At 40.1% G+C, this 22374-nt stretch overlaps 1 protein-coding gene across 1 annotated transcript in view; it reads right to left on the bottom strand.

Annotated features, from left to right (window-relative positions):
* Positions 1-22374, bottom strand: part of LOC127650708 (CUB and sushi domain-containing protein 2-like) — a 467844-nt gene that overhangs the window by 413728 nt on the left and 31742 nt on the right. The window lies entirely within an intron of this gene.

The following is a 22374-nucleotide window of genomic DNA, read 5'->3' as shown; positions in this document are numbered from 1 at the left end:
GAGAACAGAACAAAATATAACTCCTTGTCGCTGTATATCTTGACAGCAGTCTTCTTGGCGAATATGATTAAAAGCTCAATTACACTTCTTATAGCGCCATCTAGCACTCTGCACTTGCATCAAGCATTAGGAAGTGCAATCAAACTTGAAATTATGATTGTGCCTAGAGACTGCAGTGGCAAGAAGTACAGTAAAGAACGAGTTATATTTTGGTCTGTTCTCACTGAAAACCAATTGGATTGCTTTAGAAGACATTGATTAAAGGGATAGTGGCATCCAAAAATAATAATCATAATTTACTCACCCTCATGCCATCCCAGACATGCATGAATTTCTTTCTTCAGCAAAACAAAAACAAATACTTTAGAAGAATATCTCAGCTCTGTAGGTCAATACAATGCAAGTGAATGGCAATCAGACATTTGTAACTCCAAAAATAACACAAAAGAAACATAGAAGTAATCCATATGATTCCAGTGTTTAAATCCATATCTTCAGAAGCAATATAATAGGTGTGGATGTGTGATGAGGAGGAGGGAATAGCTGGGCCGTCATGGAGCACGGCCGGCACTGAATCAGCTGATCAGAAGGGGAGCGAGATAAAGGGCTGCTGGAGACGCCAGTTTGAGAGAGAGAAAGAATCGGCCTGAATTGGGCTGATGGAGTATGGCTGGCTCTGAATCAGCAGGAGAGCGAGATAAAGGGTAGCCGGAGACGCTGGTTCGAGAGAGAGAGAGATGCACGCGTCCACACTGCATATGTGTCTGTGTTTGTTTATATTTGGTTTTAAGTTGAGTTTCTTATTAAAACTTTGTTTACTGTTCAGCTGGTTCTCACCTCCTACTTGCTCATCCATGAACCATTACAGGGTGCGAAACATATCAAAAGTTAAGTCCTTTTTTTTTACTCTATATTTCCACTTTCACTTTTACATCTGAAAATCACATGTGGTGCCTTTTTAGTTTCACTTTCACATCTAAGAGTTAAAGCTGAGATTTAGTGTAAAAATAAAGGTCTTAAATATTGTTCTGTTTCTCACCCACACCTATTATATCACTTCTGAAGATATGGATTTAAACACTGGAGTGATATTTTATGTATCCTTTATGTGATATATGGAGCTACAAAGGTCTGACCACCATTCTTTTGCATTGTATGGACCTACAGAGATATGTTTTCTAAAAATCTTCTGTTTTCTGCTGAAGAAAGAAAGTCATACACATCTGGTATGACATGAGGGTGAGAAAATGATGAGAGAATTTTCATTTTTGGGTGAACTATCCCTTTAAACCACTGGAGTCTTGTGGATTACTTTTATGATGCCTTATGTGATATTTGACCCTTTGGAGTTCTGGCTATCATTCATTTGCATTGTGAGGACAAGCAGTGCTGACATACTGTTTTTTCTAAAAATCTTAATTTGTGTTCTACCGAAGAAATAAAAGTCATAAACATCTGCGATGGTATGAGAGTCAATGATAAGACAATTTAAATTTTTGGGTGAAATATCCCTTTAGCATATGGCTCTGTGGTGCTATCTAAATAGTGCTCTGAGGGAAATTGGGGATTACAGGTACCCTAGAACAGGTCTGAGTATACAGTCCATAGTGAATAATTGGAGTAACGGCAAGAGGCAGGTAAACAGGAATGAAGAGGTTTGCCCCTGTTATGCAAATATCTCAGTCAGTGTAATTACTTTACTCTGACCCTAGGCAATAATCAAACAGTTGGTGTTCATGGGCCTAGTATCCATGTAAACATGCTTTGGCTGTTTGTGGGGGTTAACTATCTTCTTTTTTTTTTTTTCAACTAATGAAAGACATGATATTGTTTTTTGTGAACCTGTTTGAAAACAATTATGTGTGTGATTCTGTTTGTTACCACTAGTGGTGAAGACATTACACAAATAACATTTGACATTAGCCCCCTGCCTGCTTTTTTAAATAACATATTAATAGCAGGCTGACCTCCCCCTTATCTCGTTCTAAAGATGAGGTGAGAATTGCTGAGGTAGAAATATCCCAGTAGGAAGAAGGACACCCAGGAAACAAAGAAAAACAAATAGTGAGGAGGTAAGGCAGTGGCAGGATTATGACAGGCAAGCAGAGAGAAAACATTAGGGGATAAATTATAGGCAAAGATCAAGAGTGAGCAAAGAATGTGTTATGTGTGCATGCATCTATCAATCCTATGATATATCTAGTGTAACTGTGATCTGAAGTGAATTAATTGACATCTTGTTTCTTTGGCGGGTGGTTAGATATATGCAATAAATAATTGGGTTCTTTGGTGCATTGTGCTGAGCATTGTTTGTATCAAATACATAGAGTAAGAAAGCAAAAGAGGAAGAGAGTGCTCCTAATTCAAATGGTGAAATGGACAATTGGTGCTTTCAGGGCAGAATACTGTGTCCAACACATCCAACATATATTTCCAAAATGGAATTCCTGGTAAACAACTATGGTACTCGTGGTACAGCAGTGAAAGGTCTAACAATCAGAGAACCGCAATCTGCAAAATAAGAATGGAATTGACCGCCCACTTTAATGATGCACTGCGATTTACCTCGAAGCTGGTTGGTTTCATTCATGCTTTACAACTCTTTAATGGAGAGTTTTTTTAAAAGTCTATGGAAGAAATGAATGGTAAAAATACTTCCGCAACCCAGATGCTAATTAAGCTGGCGGGGCACTGTTGCGCTCTATTGGCTGTATCACTCTACTCTCTCCTATCCACCTATCGCTGGTGTGTGGTGAGCATACTGGCACACTATGGTTGCCATCACATCATCCAGGTGGATGCTGCACACTGATGGTGGTTGAGGAGAGTCCCCTGTTCACTATGTAAGTGGCCATACATTTTTAGGAAAACAATTTGCTCCAGATTATTCACAGCAGTGATGACAATGTGCTAACTTCATTTAGTTCTTCTAATTTTGTTTCAGTATTCCGTCTCTCAAACAATTAAGTTGCTATTTTGGTTCAATGCGTAATTTTTCCTCAGTCAGCTCAGTCCGAGTCTCTTGATGTGACATCCCAGCCGTCTACCTTTCAGAGTCCTGTCTTTCAAACAGTAGTTCATTTCAGATTTTGAATACATGACATGAAAAATACAGATCTCAAGAATACAAAAAGATAAGCTCAGCTACCATGAACGAACATCATTGCAATAATCTGGCGTGAGTAATGAGCCTCCATGACAGTAGAGAGAGAGAGAGAGAGAGAGAGAGAGAGAGAGAGAAAATAACACAAAGAGGTGCAAATGCTGAAGGAGAGTTAGGTTAACCGCTAAAAAAATAGCAGTGCAGGGCTAAATTATTTAGTGCGGAGAAGCAGTGATATAAAAATTTGCTGATAATGCAGAGGAATTTTAAGGCCATAAAAAGCATTGAAAAAAAGGAAAAATTGTAAGATAAGTTATCGATGGGTCAGCGAAGTGGCAAAACTCATCACTAGTGGATAAATGGTCCAAAATGGCTGTGGAGTTTTTCACATTGCGGCTAATAACCATCTGGTCTCTCCAACACACACCCTGCTCTTGGCACTCTTCATAAATATGCACATGATGATGCACCTGATAACCTTTCTGACCAAAATACCCACGATCTACACCAGTCTGTCCTCTATGGCCTCTCCGACATTCGTCAAGAGTTCCCTAACTACCCTTTTAATACAGTGTCCTCTATCCCTTGCTAGGCCTCTTAAACAAATACTGTATTAGCACACACAGTACAGAAAGAAAAAAAAAACATTAACAACAAAATATTAAACCTGTTGAGACTGCGGTCAGTGGACAAAAACAAAACATAAAAACATTGATTTTAGCTTTGTTAATTCTTGTAACAGTCTGGGATTTTTAAAAACGTGTTTCATTTCACAGTCTTTGACTGATGATTGGGAGCAAATCGAATAAATGGCTTGACACCTATTACCAAAAGAGCTTACATCTCACAGCCATTATCCAGGCCTCAGAACACTGCACAATTCTGTAATCTCCATAGCCATACCAAATCACATAGAGACAATGGCAATGGTATTGATATCAATATTCAAGAGTCTTGAAATGTCCTCAGATTGATTCAAACAATTGTTGTCCATGGTTCACCATAGACTATACCATAAAACATCTCTTTTCACGTTTTGTAAAAATATCTGCAAGCGGCACCAACAGATTCAACCGTTATACTCCAAAACCTAAAGAGCGTTTTACTGCCTACATGGGCTTCATAATTGAGATAGAACCTCATAAATTATTGATTTGGAAAAGTCTACATAGGGAGCTATCTGCATGTCACACAAATAATGCTCCCCACAAGAATTCTGTATGAGATTTGATTCATAATTGATTCCAATAGAGTTTGACGTTAGCATGTTGCTAAGCTAACACAGTGATACTCTAACATTGAAAAATATTGGGTACACTATTACATTTTTTTACCATACTTTTCCATAATGAGTGCAATATCATGAAAGTATATTTTTGTCAACATTTCTCTCACAATTTAGGATATTTTATTTATTTATTTAACTTTTTCACTGAACTCACCACAACTCACCACAACATGCTTTGCTGCCTTAGGGGCGGTTTACACCAAACACACTATTGCGTCGTTCTGCGGCATTTTACATTTGTTTTTCCTATGTAAACTGTCACTAGAAGGACATCTTTAAATGTCATGCCATTCACTGTATTATCCAGAATCTGGTGCAGGAGTGCAAGGTTTTTTTTAGATGCTGTGTCAGATTAAAAATAACATCAACTATTAAAAGGGCATCTTGCATTCTGTTATGGTCACATTCTTCTACTAAAATTGATCACTAGCACCAATTTCTGCCAAAGTAATGAAAAAAAAATATGATGGGAAGGAGGTCATTTTCTTGCTCTCTTTCACTTGAAAATGGCTGAAGGAATAACAAATCAGTCAAAATCCATCAATTTGAGTGGGTTTGCACCAATAATCAGAGCACCATAAATGAATACACATTACAGCAAACTGTAGGAAATTGCATTTTTAATTAGATATTGAGACCCAGATGTGGGAAGAAAAGAGTGGCGAGACATTGCAGCATAATTTTCTGTAAAGCGGTTTGAAAATATGTGCACTGTGAAAAGCACTTTACAAATAAAAATGACTTTACTTGACCTTTCCCATAATTTCATTAAATTCTCTGGGCTATTTCCCATTTCCTCTGTTATTCCTCTTGCACTTTAACCCCATTTTTGATACAGTTCTGCTATTCCAAAAAAAATTCTATCATCTTTTTATTCTCTCACTCACTCGCTCAGCTCTACGGTACAGACTCCCATATTAATTATTCAAATGTTATTTTCATTGCCTAACTGTGAGTTGGGAATGAGGCTGGGCTTCAGAAAGGCATTCAGCTTTGGAGGCCACAGCTAGAATTGCATTATTTGTACATCAGCTTATTTTATTGTTCCTTACCTCTCACACTCTCCCTCAGCACTGTCTAAATTCTAATCAACTCAAAACAAGGTTTAGTCAGATTTGATTAGCTGCAAAGGGCATCGGGAAAACACTGACCGTTGCAGAGAGACTCCGTCAAGCTCACTTTCATGCTGTTTCTTTCTCTTTCCATATCTCTGTGTCTCTCTCTCTCCCTGTTTTCTCACAGCCTGACTGCATACTGTTTGGCTCTTTCTATATTTGTCTTTGTCTCTCTCTGCAGCCTCTCTCTGTCATCTCATGGTCCACTCTATTTTTTTGCTGTTCGAACAGGCAGGTGGAAAACAATCCATCACTCATAAAGCTTATGGGACACAGCACTAGGCACAGCTAGGGGATCCATGCATCTCCTCCCTTAAAGGGACCTTGGTGGATCCATATTAAGCATGTTCTCTAGAGGTGCAAGGCACCATTACATTTACATTCCATTGAAGATCAATCCTTCACCTGCTTGATGATTCACCACTGAAATGTGACAATTACTTTAATTAAAGGAGTTAATTGAAGCCACTTCCTCCAAGCTCTTAACGAGCTTGCTGAAGAGTCACATATTCACTCCCTCCCCCCAATACTCATTTCCATCTCTTTACCTTCACTGCATTGGCTGATGGACATCAAGCAGCCACTTTGTGCTACAGAAACAAAACAGTACAGAACATTTAGCAGGATAAATGGACACTTAATTTAAATGAGGATATCACAAGTTTTAGCCATCATCGACACTATCCTAAATGGTACAGCATAATTCTATACCCCAACCAGTAGCTGGATAGATTGTTCATGTTACTGCCCAGTTTGTCTGTTGCTTATATAGGCCATTCTACCACAGATTGTCTAAGCCTCAAAACAAACTTATTTTTTTCATTACTTTGTCTACCCTGCTAAAAAGACCAGCACAAGTTTCAAATCAGCTGGTCCAGACTAGTTAATGCTGGTTTTATGCTGGTCTAGCTTACCAGCAAGTATAAGCATGGGAAGCTGTTTGACCTTTTTTCCAGTTTTGGCATTGCCAGTTTTCAGAATAAATTATTGTGACAAAAAGGAATCTGCCTGTTATGTGTTTTTATATGATTAATAAAAGGTTATGGTTAGGTTTAGGAGTAGGTGTGGGATTAGCGGATTTAAAATATATATAAGTTAATATATTGTAATATAATTATTGCTACTGTACATTAACTTACTTGATACATGTTTTATATTGTTAAAATATGGTTTTGTTTAGAGGTTGTGGTAGGGTTAAGCTATCTAAAATATCTATAAAACATTAAAAATTTACAAACATTTTTATAATCGTTTTGTGTATGCAAATATATTTGTAATGGATTAATCGATATTTCACGTTTCTAAAGCTGTATATATGTAAAAACCTTTACATTTTAGATGCTTTCAAACATCCATATTGTACATTTTAGTGTCTTTCCTAAATGTTACAAATATTAACATACAAATAGCTACGTATATTAACGACATCAGTCTGAGATTTCATTAATTTCCATTACTTTTACCGGCCTGGTAATCACAGTTTTAAAATGTCCTTATATTTCAAGGATTTCATGACCATTTACCCTATATATGACAGCAAAGCATCTTTGAAGTTAAACGTTTTCTCTTTTAAAGCTTAATCACATACAGACATCTCCTACAGGTGTCTCATTACAGAGAAACCAGATCAATTAGGCTCATTTATCACTTTTCCTCTCGAGAATTGCTTCTGTCACTTTTCAGGAGGTGTGAGCTTAATTTGTTAAAGTATTTCACTCTTTGGGAACTCGGTAGACTGAAGACAGTGTTGGATTGAGGGGAATATTAGAGGAATGCATGAAAGAGAAAATAGCAAATCAACAATATGTCACGGCTCATCATAAGCTGCATGTAAATGTCACCCAGTCTTGTGGCATATGGCTGTACGTGAGTCTGGAATTATCTATGATTGCTGATGGAAATAAACACTTGAGTCCCTTTTGATATTTCCCATGTTTGATGAGAAAGAAGAGGTTATGTTTACATCTGTAATGTCAGCCTTTAGATTGATGGAACATTTTGTTACATGTTTGGAGGTTAATTGATGTTGCCTGTCATGCTACGCACGCACAATGCATAATACTTCCTTGCTATCGTTCCATAACCATCTCTGTTACTTATGGCCCTATCCACATATCTTTAGTACACAAACAAGTCATAATATCCATGATCAGCTATGCAAATAAGTACAGATACAACAACGAACACGTAACAGAATGTCTAATCAATCATCTAGCTGATATTAGAGCCATAAACATGACCTCTTCACCTCTCATCGGACATGGGAAATATGAAAACTTTGCTTCAGGCTGGAAGTGTTCTGAACTTAAGTGCTAAGATTTCTATCAAGTACACCAAGTACTGCAGTTTGAATATGTATTTACTGTCAAATTGTTGATGCTGAAATATTTTTTTACTTAAATGTAATATCTTAACGTTCTTTACCTTCATCGAAAGAACTGCAGAGACAAATGTGCACACACATCTTTGCCTTAGACTGCACTGAGAGCAAATAACTTAAAACATAACCAAGCAGAGCACACACTGTCCCACCAGACTATGAATAATTCAATATAGCATGACTCCCCTAAAACATCCTGTTAAACTAGGGAACAAACATATCATAAATGAACCTCTACAATAGGGCATTTAATTAGTTTGTTTTTTTTAATTGTAATATTTATCTTATATTGAACAAAACATTTGGCAAAAAGATTGCTCTTTTGTAAAGCATGTTGCTTACATGGATCATCTTACTCTGAAATCCTAACTCATTGATACAGTAAAGTGCTATTGAATGAACAAGAAGATGGGAACATTGGCACTTAAGACAAAGAAAGGTGCACACATTTGATTGTCTGTTAATATACAGTTTTGGCCAAAAAATATTGGCACCCTTGGTAAATATGGGCAAAGAAGGCTGTGAAAAATAAGTCTTTATTGTTTATCTTATTGATCTTTCATTCAAAATATTCAAAAAAATCTATCATCTAATGGATATCAAACAATTGCAAACACAACAAGTTTTACCAACAACATTTTTTTTTTTTTGTCAAATATATGTGTGGCACAATTATTGGCACCCTTTTTCAATGCTTTGTACAACATTGTATTGAATACTTTGCCAAGATAACAGCTCCTTTTCTTCTCCTATAATGCCTAATCAGGTGGAAGAACACGTGGCAAGGTATCTGAGAACATTCCTGCATACAGAATCTACCACCTTATTTAACTGTGGGCATGGGGTAATTTTCCATATGGCTACCTATCTGAGTGTGCCAAACCCATATAAGGTGTTTGCTGCAAAACAGCTCTATTTATGTTTTATCTGACCATAGAATCCGGTCCCATTTGAAGTTCCAGCAGTGTCTGGCAAACTGAAGACATTTGAGTTTGTTGTTGGAGGAAAGCAGAGACTTTTCTCTTGAAACACTCCCTAACATCTTGTGGTGATGTTGGTGACCTCTGATTGTAGTTATGGAGACTTTCTGACCCAAGACACAACACATTTCTGCAATTTTCCAGCTGTGATATTTGGAGAATTTTTGGCCACTTCAACCATCCTCCACAGTGAAGAAAATATAGACATGTCCTCTTTTAACATCTCCAGTTGATTGAAGCTTCTTAATTATTGCCCTGATGGTGAAAATGGGCATTTTCAATGCTTTAGCTATTTTCTTATAGCCACTTCCCATTTTGTGAAGCTCAACAACATTTTCTATCTATATTCTTTGGTCTTAGCAATTGTGATGGATGACTAAGGTAATTTGGCCTGTGTGTTACCTCATATTTATACCCATGTGAAAAGTTATGGCTGAACAATATCATGTTCATAGTCACCCAGGTGTACTACATTTTTTTAAATATGAATGGGAATATACATTCATAGATGGAGCATGTGGAATCGATCTCCTGTTGATGATGCAGTAGTGTGTTAGTCAGCTTTCTGAAGATAATGTGACATGCATCCTATTTTCTGATTGGAAAAATAGCCGTCCAAGCAGGGGTATTCCTCCATATTTCACGGTAGCTGGTGCACAAGAGTCATTCGCTATAGAAACCGCACTGCCCTCCGCCATTTTGTCCTCTCCAATATGGCAACTCCGGTAAGAGGTAAGCGCCTTGAATTTGAGTAATTAATCAGTCTTTTGTGCCTCTCAGCTGTGATGAGCCATAATGCTGAAGTTGTAATTTTAAAGCCAATTAAAGGTATTTCCTAGCTTTAGTAGTGTAGTAGTAATATGAGTGCTGCTGAATATTATCACTGAGTGAAGCAGTCTCACTTCGTCACCAACTGGCATATATTACACACAAAAATGGTTTTTGCCTCCACTTGCAGGCTAAAACATGTCACAAAATTTAATGTAAAGAGACAGATGGCTCTTAACACATCTACACTGCTCTTACACTTTAGTTTAGACACATAACACAAGTGAAGTGAAACACACAGTGAAGCATCCGAGTGCTGATGGTGTGAGACCATCATGGAAAGTCTCTCGTCCAATCAGATTTGAGGACCGGAAACTAACTGTTGTGTGTGTGTGTATATATATATATATACATATACAGGTCCTTCTCAAAAAATTAGCATATTGTGATAAAGGTCATTATTTTCCATAATGTAATGATAAAAATTAAACTTTCATATATTTTAGATTCATTGCACACCAACTGAAATATTTCTGGTCTTTTATTGTTTTAATACTGATGATTTTGGCATACAGCACATGAAAACCCAAAATTCCTATCTCAAAAAATTAGCATATCATGAAAAGGGTCTCTAAACAAGCTATTAACCTAATCATCTGAATCAACTAATTAACTCTAAACACCTGCAAAAGATTCCTGAGGCTTTTAAAAACTCCCAGCCTGTTTCATTACTCAAAACCGCAATCATGGGTAAGACTGCCGACCTGACTGCTGTCCAGAAGGCCATCACTGACACCCTCAAGCAAGAGGGTAAGACACAGAAAGAAATTTCTGAATAAATAGGCTGTTCCCAGAGTGCTGTATCAAGGCACCTCAGTGGGAAGTCTGTGGGAAGGCAAAAGTGTGGCAAAAACGCTGCACAACGAGAAGAGGTGACCGGACCCTGAGGAAGATTGTGGAGAAGGACCGATTCCAGACCTTGGGGGACCTGCGGAAGCAGTGGACTGAGTCTGGAGTAGAAACATCCCCGCATTCCCCAGGTCAAGCCACTTTTGAACCAGAAACAGCGGCAGAAGCGCCTGACCTGGGCTACAGAGAAGCAGCACTGGACTGTTGCTCAGTGGTCCAAAGTACTTTTTCGGATGAAAGCAAATTTTGCATATCATTCGGAAATCAAGGTGCCAGAGTCTGGAGGAAGACTGGGGAGAAGGAAATGCCAAAATGCCTGAAGTCCAGTGTCAAGTACCCACAGTCAGTGATGGTCTGGGGTGCCATGTCAGCTGCTGGTGTTGGTCCACTGTGTTTTATCAAGGGCAGGGTCAATGCAGCTAGCTATCAGGAGATTTTGGAGCACTTCATGCTTCCATCTGCTGAAAAGCTTTATGGAGATGAAGATTTCATTTTTCAGCACGACCTGGCACCTGCTCACAGTGCCAAAACCACTGGTAAATGGTTTACTGACCATGGTATTACTGTGCTCAATTGGCCTGCCAACTCTCCTGACCTGAACCCCATAGAGAATCTGTGGGATATTGTGAAGAGAAAGTTGAGAGACGCAAGACCCAACACTCTGGATGAGCTTAAGGCCGCTATCGAAGCATCCTGGGCCTCCATAACACCTCAGCAGTGCCACAGGCTGATTGCCTCCATGCCACGCCGCATTGAAGCAGTCATAACTGGGTTATTAATATCGAGTGCATAACTGAACATAATTATTTGAAGGTTGACTTTTTTTTTGGTATTAAAAACACTTCTTTTATTGGTCGGATGAAATATGCTAATTTTTTGAGATTTTTTGACCTGAAATATTTCAGTTGGTGTGCAATGAATCTAAAATATATGAAAGTTTAATTTTTATCATTACATTATGGAAAATAATGACCTTTATCACAATATGCTAATTTTTTGAGAAGGACCTGTATATACTGTAAATTAGTACTGTCCTTCTGCATAAGTGACATTTACATTTATCACACAAGACAAAATAATAGCAATCTACCCTGTCAAAAAGTTTACATCCCCTTGGTTCTCAATCTAGTTTATTGCCTTCTTGGGCATCAATAAATGTTTGCAGACTTCTGTAATAGTAGTTTATTAGTGCCTCAATTGTCTTAAGTGCCAAATCTTGATCTCAACATCTTTTAGCAGCTTTAAAGCATGTTCAGACCAAACCTGTTTTTTTCGGTACGAATGTTCGTTCCGAATGAGCTTTTGTAAGGTATCAATGGATTCCGATGGCGATATTCACACTGGGTCCAACAAATTGTCTGCCAACAATCCAATGTTTTTTTTGTTTTTTTTTACGGAGAGTGCTCAGATTATTAAAAAAAAAATAGCAGACTGTGATGAAAGAGCTTTTTGTAATATTTCCAGTCGTTGCAGCTGCTCAATCCAGGAGTTGGTGGAGCTCATAAAATGGCAAACACCGGCATTGGACGTGCAGCTGATACACAATAGTGAAAATACTTAAAAAATATATAGTTGCTGTTCATGAAACCTTTTTACTGCGAACATACCCATTCTGTTTTTTTTTTTTAATGTACATTATTTAAAATGTATATCACTGTGCCTGTTATATTCTCATGGCATTAAAAATAGCTGTGAGGTTTGGGAATTCATTTGCACTAAGCTTGTAGTAAAATATCCTATGAAACGACATGCAATGTTTTAGACAAATGAATTGCAGAACTACACCGCTATTTTTATTGCAAGGACAATACACTGCATACCAAATTATTAGGCAAGTGAGTATTCTGGTCTTATCATTATTTCCATGCACATTTTCCAACTACAAACCATATAAACTTGAATGCTTATTGGATTCAATCATTTTCATGTGGTATGTATTTGTGTAATGAGGAAGTGTGCAAAAAAACGCATGGGGAAGGAAAGGCGCAAATTAACTGCAATTTAAGCTACCAATTTATCCTCCAATGCTACCATATTCCAAAACTGCAACCTACCTGGAGTGTCCAGAAGTACAAGGTGCCAAGTGCTCAGAAACATGGCCATGGGCAAATGAATATATTCACAAGCTGAAGCATCAAGATTGGGCAAAGAATTACATGAAGACAGATTTTAAGGTTTTATGGACAGGTGAAATGAGAGTGACTCTTGATGGACCAGTTGGATGGGCTCGTAGCTGGATCACTAATGGACGCAGGGCACCACTTCGAGTCAGGAAGGTGGAGGAGGGGTACTGGTATGGGCTGCTATCATTAAGGATGAGGTAGATGGACCTTTTCGAGTTGAATTTCTGGAAAGTACTTTCTTCAAGCAGTGGTACAGGAAAGTCCTCAGCATTCAAGAAGGCCATGATCTTTATGCAGGTCAATGCTCCATCACATGCATCCAAGTACTCCAAATTCCTCAAAGATGCCAAAATAATGATTGGCCCCCTTACTCACCTGAATTAAATCCTACTGAGAACTTGTGGGTCCTTCTCAAATGTGAGATTTACAGTGAGGGAAGACAATACACCTCTTTGAACAACATTTGGGAGGCTGTGGATGCGGCTTCAGCGAAAGTTGATCATGAACAGATCAAGAAACTGACTCCATGGATGGATGTTTCATCATGTTTTGGTCACTGAATATTTTTGAAAGGCCAAAAATGTTATTTCATTGTAATTTTGTGTTACTTATTTGTTTCACCTACTCTAAAAGTTGAGAATAAACAATTGAGTAGAAAGAAATAATTTTTGTAATTTAGTTGCCTAATAATTGTGCACACTAATAGCACACTTATATATTCCCCAGAGAAACACAAATCTCATTTTTACATTGTTAAATATTCAGGCTTGATGTTCAATAACATTTTGGATTGACTGAGAGCATTGTGTTTGTTCAAGAATAAAATGAATCCTGAGGAATACAATTTGCCTTATAATTAAAAAAAAACTAAATAAAAAAAAACTATTGCAATAATTTAAATAAAGAAAAGACTGTGAGCAGTTTTCCTTTTACAAAAGGCTTCACTACGATGTTGCGCTGCTATGCGCTACAGGGAACAGCTTTCGCTGTGAGCTGAGCTGAATAATGTGTGGAACACGTCAATGAACATTGACCGGAATTTATAGCCTCGGCTGATGTAATCATTAGATGCACCTGAGGCCAGGCTATAAATGGATACGTCACCAGGTGTCGTCAGAAACTCTTTTTTGCAGAGCGATTCTGTTTCTGTGTGTTTCACACACCCTGTCAAAACTTTCTTTCCTCTGTTAGGAGTTAGAATCAGTTAGACAGTGTGCAGTGAACTTTGTTCTTTGTTCTCTTTTCTCTTCTGTTTAGAAAATATTATATATATATATATATATATATATATATATATATATATATATATATATTTCTAAAAAAGAGAGAATGACTGAAAGCCGCAAACGGTGCGTGTTCCCCTCTTCTCGCTCTATAGCTGAAGACGACACACATCAGTTTTTGCTGTTTGTTTGGGAGCACGCTGCTCTCGCGTTGCAGCAAGGTGGGTGCGAGCACTGCGATTTGCTTTAACAGGCAGAGTGCGTCGTGCTCGCCTCGCTTGCTTCTGGGAGTCAGCACTCTCGAAAAGAAGATCGTTCGTGGGGCTCTTGCATGGTTTTAGCTGAGGAGCAAGAGACGGGTTGATCCCTTTCTCTCACTCTCTCCCCAAACCCAGCTGTTTCTTCACATGATCTCGACGCTTCTCGGATCATGAGGTGGATCGCTATTCTCTTCCCGCCTCCGAGCTTTCCGTCCGCGATAAAAAATCTACGGAGGAATTGCTCGATGTTGTTACTCGTGCGGTTGCCAGATTGGTCTGGCCACGTGAAAAAGAGACCCCCAAACGCTCCAAATTAGGGGATAGATTTTATCTTCCAATCTAAGAAAGGGAACGCCTCATGGGTTCCTTCCCTTCTTTGATAAACCTCCATTAAGAGCTTTTTCGCACATGGAGAACCCCTAAAAAAAAAAAAAAATATCTTAATGCGTCTGTATGCGTTTCTGTCCCCGGTTTCTCTGCTCCCAGGAGTCTTGGCAATGTTCACCAGCAAGGGTCTTGCCTCCTATTAATGGCGCTGCGCTGGCTAAACAGGATATGGTTCTCGGAGTTAATATCTCTCCTCGACGGCTCGCCTTGGGCGATTCCGAACAGGTAGGACCTTCTTTCTCAGGCTCAGGGGGCATATTCATCCCCGGCCCGAATTGTGAAACCTTTCATGCTTGGCCCCTGTAGGGTACCAACTGAGGTTCACAGGGCTTTCTCCTGAAGTTATCGAGACCATTGCAAGCGCTAGGGCTCCCTCCCTTGGAACTGATCTGGGTAGATTTTACAGGGCAGAAGAGGACCTCTTCGCCTCTGTTGATAGCGCAATGTCTCCTCTACTTCTCCCCGAGTCACCCAGTCCCCCCTCGGGGTGCTGATCGTGGTGGCGCATACATGGCACACATGCGCCTGCATGCGTTTCCTTCTAATAAGTTCAAATTACAGAACCAGCTAACTGCCAGTTTGCTTCAGTTCTGGATTTTCTGTGGAAAGAACTGTCAGCGGGCACTTGCCTCGCCACTGCCAGGTTCTATGTGGCTTCCACTTCGGTTTGCCACGCCTTGGTGGGCGGGGTGCCCTCTAAGGGGCATCCTTGCTAGGACCTCTTCATAGGGTAAGACCCCCCTTTTTAAAACCTCTAGAGTCAGCGTTTGGTAGACTTCTGACTCTCAAGATGGTTTTTCATATGGCAATTACGTCTCTAAGGAGACTTGGCTACCTACAGGCTCTGTCTCTTTTGCTGGCCTGTTTTGAGTTGCCCCAGGTAGGACCAAGAGCATTCTTTGCACCCTCACCCTGACTACCTGCCCAAGGTGCCTTTCTCGACCCTTGGCCAGTCATTCTCTAAGCCTTCTGCTCCCTGCCATTTGTAATGCCGGAGCAGCTAAAGACTACTCAGACTTTGTCCAGTCTGTGCCCTTCAGAATTATGTCCACCGCATTTGCTAGTGGCGTAAAGTCAGGGCAGCAGTTCTTCACTTTGAAGCCGTGACCGGGTTGTCACTTTGGGTGAGGGACCTTACTGCCCGGGCCTACGAGGCGTGCGTACAAGCTTCGCCAGTAGGTTTTAGGGCGCACTCTTCCAGAGGGCTCTCCTCCTCTAAAGCCTTGGCTAGAGGTCTCCCTCTGCAGCAAGTTTGTGGTGCGGCAGGTTGGTCCTCCGCGCACATTCATTAAACTTTTATAGTTTGGATGTTCTTGCCACTCTTGGCTCTTACGCCCTTGAGTTGACACCGAACAAGTTTGTGGTGTGGCAGGTTGGCACTCTCCGCACACGCTAATCACATTTTATGGTTTAGATGCTTTGCTACTCCGGACTCTTATGTCCTTGAGTCGATATCTCAGCCCATGCCTAAACAAGTTTGTGATGCGGCAGGCTGGTCCTCTCCGCTCACATTCATCAGTTTTTATGACTAGTTTGTGTTGCGATAGGGTTCTCTTCGCACACATTCATCGAACTTTATGGGTTAGATGCTATGCTTTACTCTGGGCTCTTATGCCCTTGAGTCGACATCTCAGCTCATGCCTGAACAAGTTTGTGATGTGGCAGACTGGTCCTCTCCGCTCACATTCATCAGTTTTTATGACAAGTTCGTGTTGCGATAGGGTTCTCTTTGCACACATTCATCGAACTTTGTGGGTTAGATGCTTTGCTACTCTGGGCTCTTATGCCCTTGAGTCGATATCTCAAGCTCATGTCTGAGACCTCTCGCGTTTTTGTGAGTACACTGCACAACCGTAGGGGTCCGGACAGCCCCAAGTGCGGCGGCGTGGGTATTGCGTTCCCCGTAGCGCTTAGCAGCACAACATCGTAGTGAAGCCTTTTGTAAAGGGAACGTCTTGGGTTACATGTGTAACCCTTGTTCCCTGAAAAAGGAGGAACGAGATGTTGCGCTGCTATGCCGCACTGGGACGTCCCAGGACTGCTCTTCAAAAAGAAGTATCTGACGACACCTGGTGACGTATCCATTTATAGCCTGCCCTCAGGTGCATCTAATGATTACATCAGCCGAGGCTATAAATTCCGGTCAATGTTCATTGACGTGTTCCACACATTATTCAGCTCGGCTCACAGCGAAAGCTGTTCCCCGTAGCGCTTAGCAGCGCAACATCTCGTTCCGCCTTTTTCAGGGAACAAGGGTTACACATGTAACTCGAGACGTTTTCATTTATTTAATTTTTAATATATGTTTTATACTATACTGATATTTTTTAATGTGCATTATTCCATGTGTATTCATACCACTGTACCTTGTGTTATATTATCCAGGCATTATAAAAAGAGAAGTTGGGTTCAGGAGTCCGTTTGAAAGTTACTCGTAGCAAAATACATTTGCAAATAACTGTCTAACAGCACTCTTTACTCATCTCACTCACTGGAAAACTAGAAAAACAGATTATATAATCTTCAAAATGAATCAACACCATGGAAAGGACATAATAAAAAGGTATGCCAAATAAGGAAAATAAATGCTTTAACAGCATTCAATATATTAATCTCTAACATCTGAAGGTGCGGACAGGAGACTGGAATAACAACAGCGCCACCTACTGTACAGGAGTAAAAAAAAAATCAATTACATTTTTACAGACTCGGAGTGAAAAGAACTTCTGTCAGAGGTTTGTCTCACAAAATCGTCACGGATTTGGTGTGAACAGGCCTTTACTGCTCAGGACAAAGCAGGGACTCATATAAAACTATCACAAAATATGCAAACAGTCATTGACCATTGATGAAGCGACACACCATATTAAGAACCAAGGGTATGTCAACTTTTGAACAGAATAATTTGAGGTGGGCTACATATGTAATTTATATATATGTAATATATACAGTATATCTTTATCAGGGCAGTACAAAAATAATTATCTCTTTGTTTATTTATTTATTAATGATAAACATCATGCAGATTCAAGTGGTTCTAGCTTTAACTAGTTTAATTATTTAACTAGTCCATAACTGTTTAATTATTTGCTTTATGAGTCAAATTTCCATCCTCAATGATTTTCCAAAAAGGAAACTTTTTTCAGATTTAGCTCACTTTTGGGCAGAATTTGATCCCCAAACTTTAACCAAGTACACACACACACACACACACACACACACACACACACACACACACACACACACACACACACACACACACACACACACACTATAGCAGCACCTTGATGCTCATTATCACTTCAATTTCTTCACCTTAATACTCATCATCACAGCTCTTCACCAGGTGCACTTACAGAGGCCTGTGTGTTCTTCTGATAATAATTTCAGAGGAGAGTATTAGTCCATGAGCTACAGCCTCCACTGCGGCCAACTGCAGCCTGTATTCACACACTACTCTAATCGGCTCTTTCAGACACCATTAAAGACATACTAATGTTCAATATTGCACAATCTAAACCATTTAATGAAATGTTTTGAAAAAATATGAATCTAAACAGCAGCCACAGCATCAAAAACGAAATTTTTAAAACATTAACTTGGACTCGCTGAAGGTGAATCTGAGGGCAAGTAGCAATTATTAACAACGGACATCATAGACAGCATCTCAAATGAGATATTTCACAATAAGTTCTGTAAAAGCATAAAAGGTGACAGAATTCAAGGCACACTACAATTTATTTATTCTCTTTGATTTTGAGTAGATCCAATACCATTTCAAAGCTCAATTCACTTCATACATACACTGACTGCCATTAGACTGACTGCACCGAATGCTGCCAGAACCAGATTTGGATCTGACACAGTACCGGAATAGGAGGATGAACAAGTTTGATTTAATGGGATTGGATAGCACTGGTTGGAGGCTTGCTCGTTCATAAAAGCTTGCTGGGTAGATACCCACATATCAGCCTTGGAGTTAAACAAATAAATAAGAGCAATTAAACAAATTTGGCCACAACTTCTCACCTGATCCACACACACCAACTGCAAGAACTCTTCAATATAGGAAGCCAAGAGAGGAAGTAGAGAAAGAATTTTACTTTTCATTAGTTACTTGGTATTTGATCATCATTTGATGAATTACTGCTGACAATATTGCTAGAAAATGTACACAAACATCTCTTTTAAATAAAATTCCAACGTTAATCGTATCAAGCAAATAGCGCAGAATTTTATGAACGAGACGCAATGTGTAATTAATCTGTTTAATTAAGAAATTATGTGTGCTTGCGCTCAAAGGAATGACAAAGGATTAATATAAATACTCAGTGCTATTTTAGCACATTCTGCACACAAAAGTGATGTAGCTTTTTGGCAAATTCAGCCCAGTAACTTTTAAGCTGCCCTTCCCCCTCCTTGAAGGTCCTTCCATCCCTAAGAATCTGCCAGTCAGATGGTAACCAAGAACAAGCAGAAGTAGATATATATTTCAGGGTCATGAATTTATTTTAAAATGCACTGAGTGAAGAGTCAGCAGGTGATTGGTATGGTTTGTCAGACTGGGAGGACCTGTATGGTCTCTGTATGGTCAACTGATAGTCAGAGAAACATTTAATTGCTTTAAGACCCCTTTTATCTAGTCTGGAGTATGTTTTAAAAGGGCACTCAATCAAGCTCCTGGAGTATACTTTTCAGCAGAATTTGATTCCAATAGTAAACACCTGGGGCCTCATTCTTCCTAAAAGTGTGCGTAACCACAAAAGTCAGATTATGTGTATGCATAACAAATATGCATACGCATAGATGCTGCCTCTGTCAATGCAAGCATTCTCCGTCAGCGACACCTGCCTGGAGTTCGGTCTGGCACATTCTCACGTTATCCTGAGGCCGCGACCAGACTACGTGCCCAAGGTTCCTACGACCTCCTTCAGGGACCAGGTCGTGAACTTGCAAGTGCTGCCCCGGGAGGAGGCAGACCCAGCCTTTTCGTTGCTTTGTCCGGTACGTGCTTTGCGTATCTATTTGGACCACACGCAGAGCTTTAGATGTTCTGAGCAGCGCTTTGTCTGCTTCGGCGAACGGCGGAAAGGGAACGGCGTCTCCAAATAGAGGTTGGCTCACTGGGTCATTGATGCTATTTCCTTAGCTCATCACACCCAGGCCGTGCCCGCCCCCTTGCGGGTTCGAGCACACTCTACGAGAAGTATGGCATCCTCGTGGGCACTGGCCCATGCCACCTCCTTAGCAGACATCTGCAGAGTAGCGGGCTGGGCAACACCCAATACCTTTGCCAGATTTTACAATCTCAGGGTTGAGTCGGTCTCCCGTGTTTTGTCAGGTCCGAGCCGGTAGAACTCGGTAACGCGGCACAACCGACTGGGTGTTCCGCTTGCACACAGTACCCTACACCAAGTTGATCCAGTGCGCCTTCTATCCCAGGTTAGCCACTGAGCGTTGCTCCTTGGATGTTCTCCTCCCTAGCCTTCTGACTGGCGAATTCAGCGGAGCAATTCACGGCCAGACCCACTACGAGTCACAGGTGCTCTGTACTGGGGTCGGGCGCCACAGGCTTAGTTCCCTTCAGGCAAACTCCCCGTGATGTATTTCCTGCGGTATGGTCCCCCTGTCAGCGGACCCGCATTTCCCTTGGGCAGCCCCGCTGCCCCGGTCGCCGTGCAGTAGAGTCCGCCCTCATTAGACTGGACTGACCACCGTGCATGTCCCACGTATGGCTTCACAACCCTCATGTTGTATTTGCCACATTTTACCTCCCACTAGACTGGGACTAGGACCTTCCCCCTGAAATAGGCCCAGGAAAGACTGCCTACTCCGATGCATTTCATAGCGTTAAGATAGCCCCAGCTGCTTCACGTCCTATGCGAGAGACATAGTGAGAGAAAAGGCCGCGGCTGCCGTGCTTGCTCCCAGGCTAGTCATGTAGCACATCTTCCCCCTGCTCAGGGGTGCGGGGAACTTCAGGTCTGTATGTGATATCTCTTTGGGGTCGTTGGGGAGCATGTAGTAGCCTGCTTGCAACTGTCTTGATAGTTCACGTAACACAGTCAGTGCTTCATTCAACACAATGTCGAGTGAGTGACAGAAGGGGAACGCCATGGTTACTGTTGTAACCTCTGTTCCCCGAGGGAAGGTACGAGACGTTGTGTCCCTCTTGCCACTGCACTAGACCTACTACTGTAAAGGGCCGTACCTTATTTTCGGCTCCTCAGTGCAAAATCCTGACTGACACTCGCTGCCCTGCTTCCCTTTATACCCGTATGCTTAACAGTACGAGAAACTGTATTATAAGAGATATGGCTGTAAATGTCACATGTACCCAAAGGTTAGATACTTAACCGTGAATATACATTATTTATTAAGATATTAACTTGTTTTCAAAGAATATATCTTGAATATCCCTTGGCAAAATGTTTTTATCTTTGCAGACATAAATCTAAGCAATTTTGCTTCTCAGAAAACCTTACAATCGTTTTAAGGGTGTTTTTATTGAGAAGTTAAATATTTAATAATGGAACAAAACAAAAATGATTACAATTTATTTGTGCAGCATTGTCTGATATAATCAGATACTTAAGATTTTATATTTGACTGGTATTTTGTATTCCAAAAACAGCTGAACGGCAAATGTACTTTTCATCATGTTTTTATTAGACTAGAATGGGGATTTCATTGCGATGAAGGTCGGGATGAAGTGGATCAAGCAGCACATTTGATGTACATTTGATGTGCATTGCTGTACCTGTTTGCAGCTCTACAATACTGTTTCTGATGAGATGTGTCTCCCCAATGGTCCGTTCGACTACTGAATGTGACCAGCCGTGTCTGTTTTTCAGCTACTGTCCATCAGAGTCAAGTGCGCATTAAAGATAATATTTATTCAAATGCTGTACTTACCTCAGTACATGATTGTAATTATGTAGAACAGAAAATATCTCAGACTAAGAAATCTTTGATGCCATTTTGTTACTGTATTTTCCTTCTCTATGAGGACACGGAAAAGTTATCCAAACATAGCGCATCCCAAACCAATATTTCCCTTTTACAGCTTATATTTGAATGCCATTTCAATTAGTTACATAAAAATAATTTAGCCTACTATTGGCTTGATAACGATTACTTCTGTTTCAAGTGCTTAACTACAGTTAAGCACTTGAAGTTCAATGGAAAATTGCATGCAGGTGCATTAAAGAAGGGTTGGAACTAAAAAGTGGATTTACTGGAGCAAGATTGAGCACCACTGTTGTAGAGGCTTCAATTATATGAATCTCTTTCCTAAATGTGCCCACATATCCTCAATTCTTATGTCTAAAACACAGTGTATGATAAACAACAGGTTAAACATAATATATGTGGACATCACATTCATGTCAGTATAAAATACTGTATATGAAAAAGAAAAATCCCCCACAGATGCCTCCACAATAACATCGGTTGCACAGCCCTTATTAGAGGGACAGATATTGAAATCTTCACCTACACTTACTGCTTACTGGTTCAAGCATCTCCAGAGATAATATGCATATATCTGACATTGAATTTAAAAAAATGTAAAGTACTTTGTGACATAGGTCCCCTTTACATCTGGCATTAGCATGCTTGCATATGCGGAGAGTGTCTGGATATTCAAATGTGTGTATACTTTGATTGGATAGAGATCTGATCACACTTACCCACGTGAAGTGGAAAATAATACTAACATATTACTTCAGAGACAGAGGTAACCACAATTTTATCAGTTGTTTTGCAAATGTAAAAAAATGGGATTCACCACTGTTATTATAACCGGAGTTTACATTCCCACCTGCACTCTGTGAACT

The sequence above is a fragment of the Xyrauchen texanus genome, chromosome 10 (assembly GCF_025860055.1).
Source record: "Xyrauchen texanus isolate HMW12.3.18 chromosome 10, RBS_HiC_50CHRs, whole genome shotgun sequence".
NCBI classification, from domain to species: domain Eukaryota; kingdom Metazoa; phylum Chordata; class Actinopteri; order Cypriniformes; family Catostomidae; genus Xyrauchen; species Xyrauchen texanus.
The sequence above is the reverse complement of the archived record's forward strand: the minus strand, read 5'-3'. Positions and strand labels throughout refer to the sequence as shown.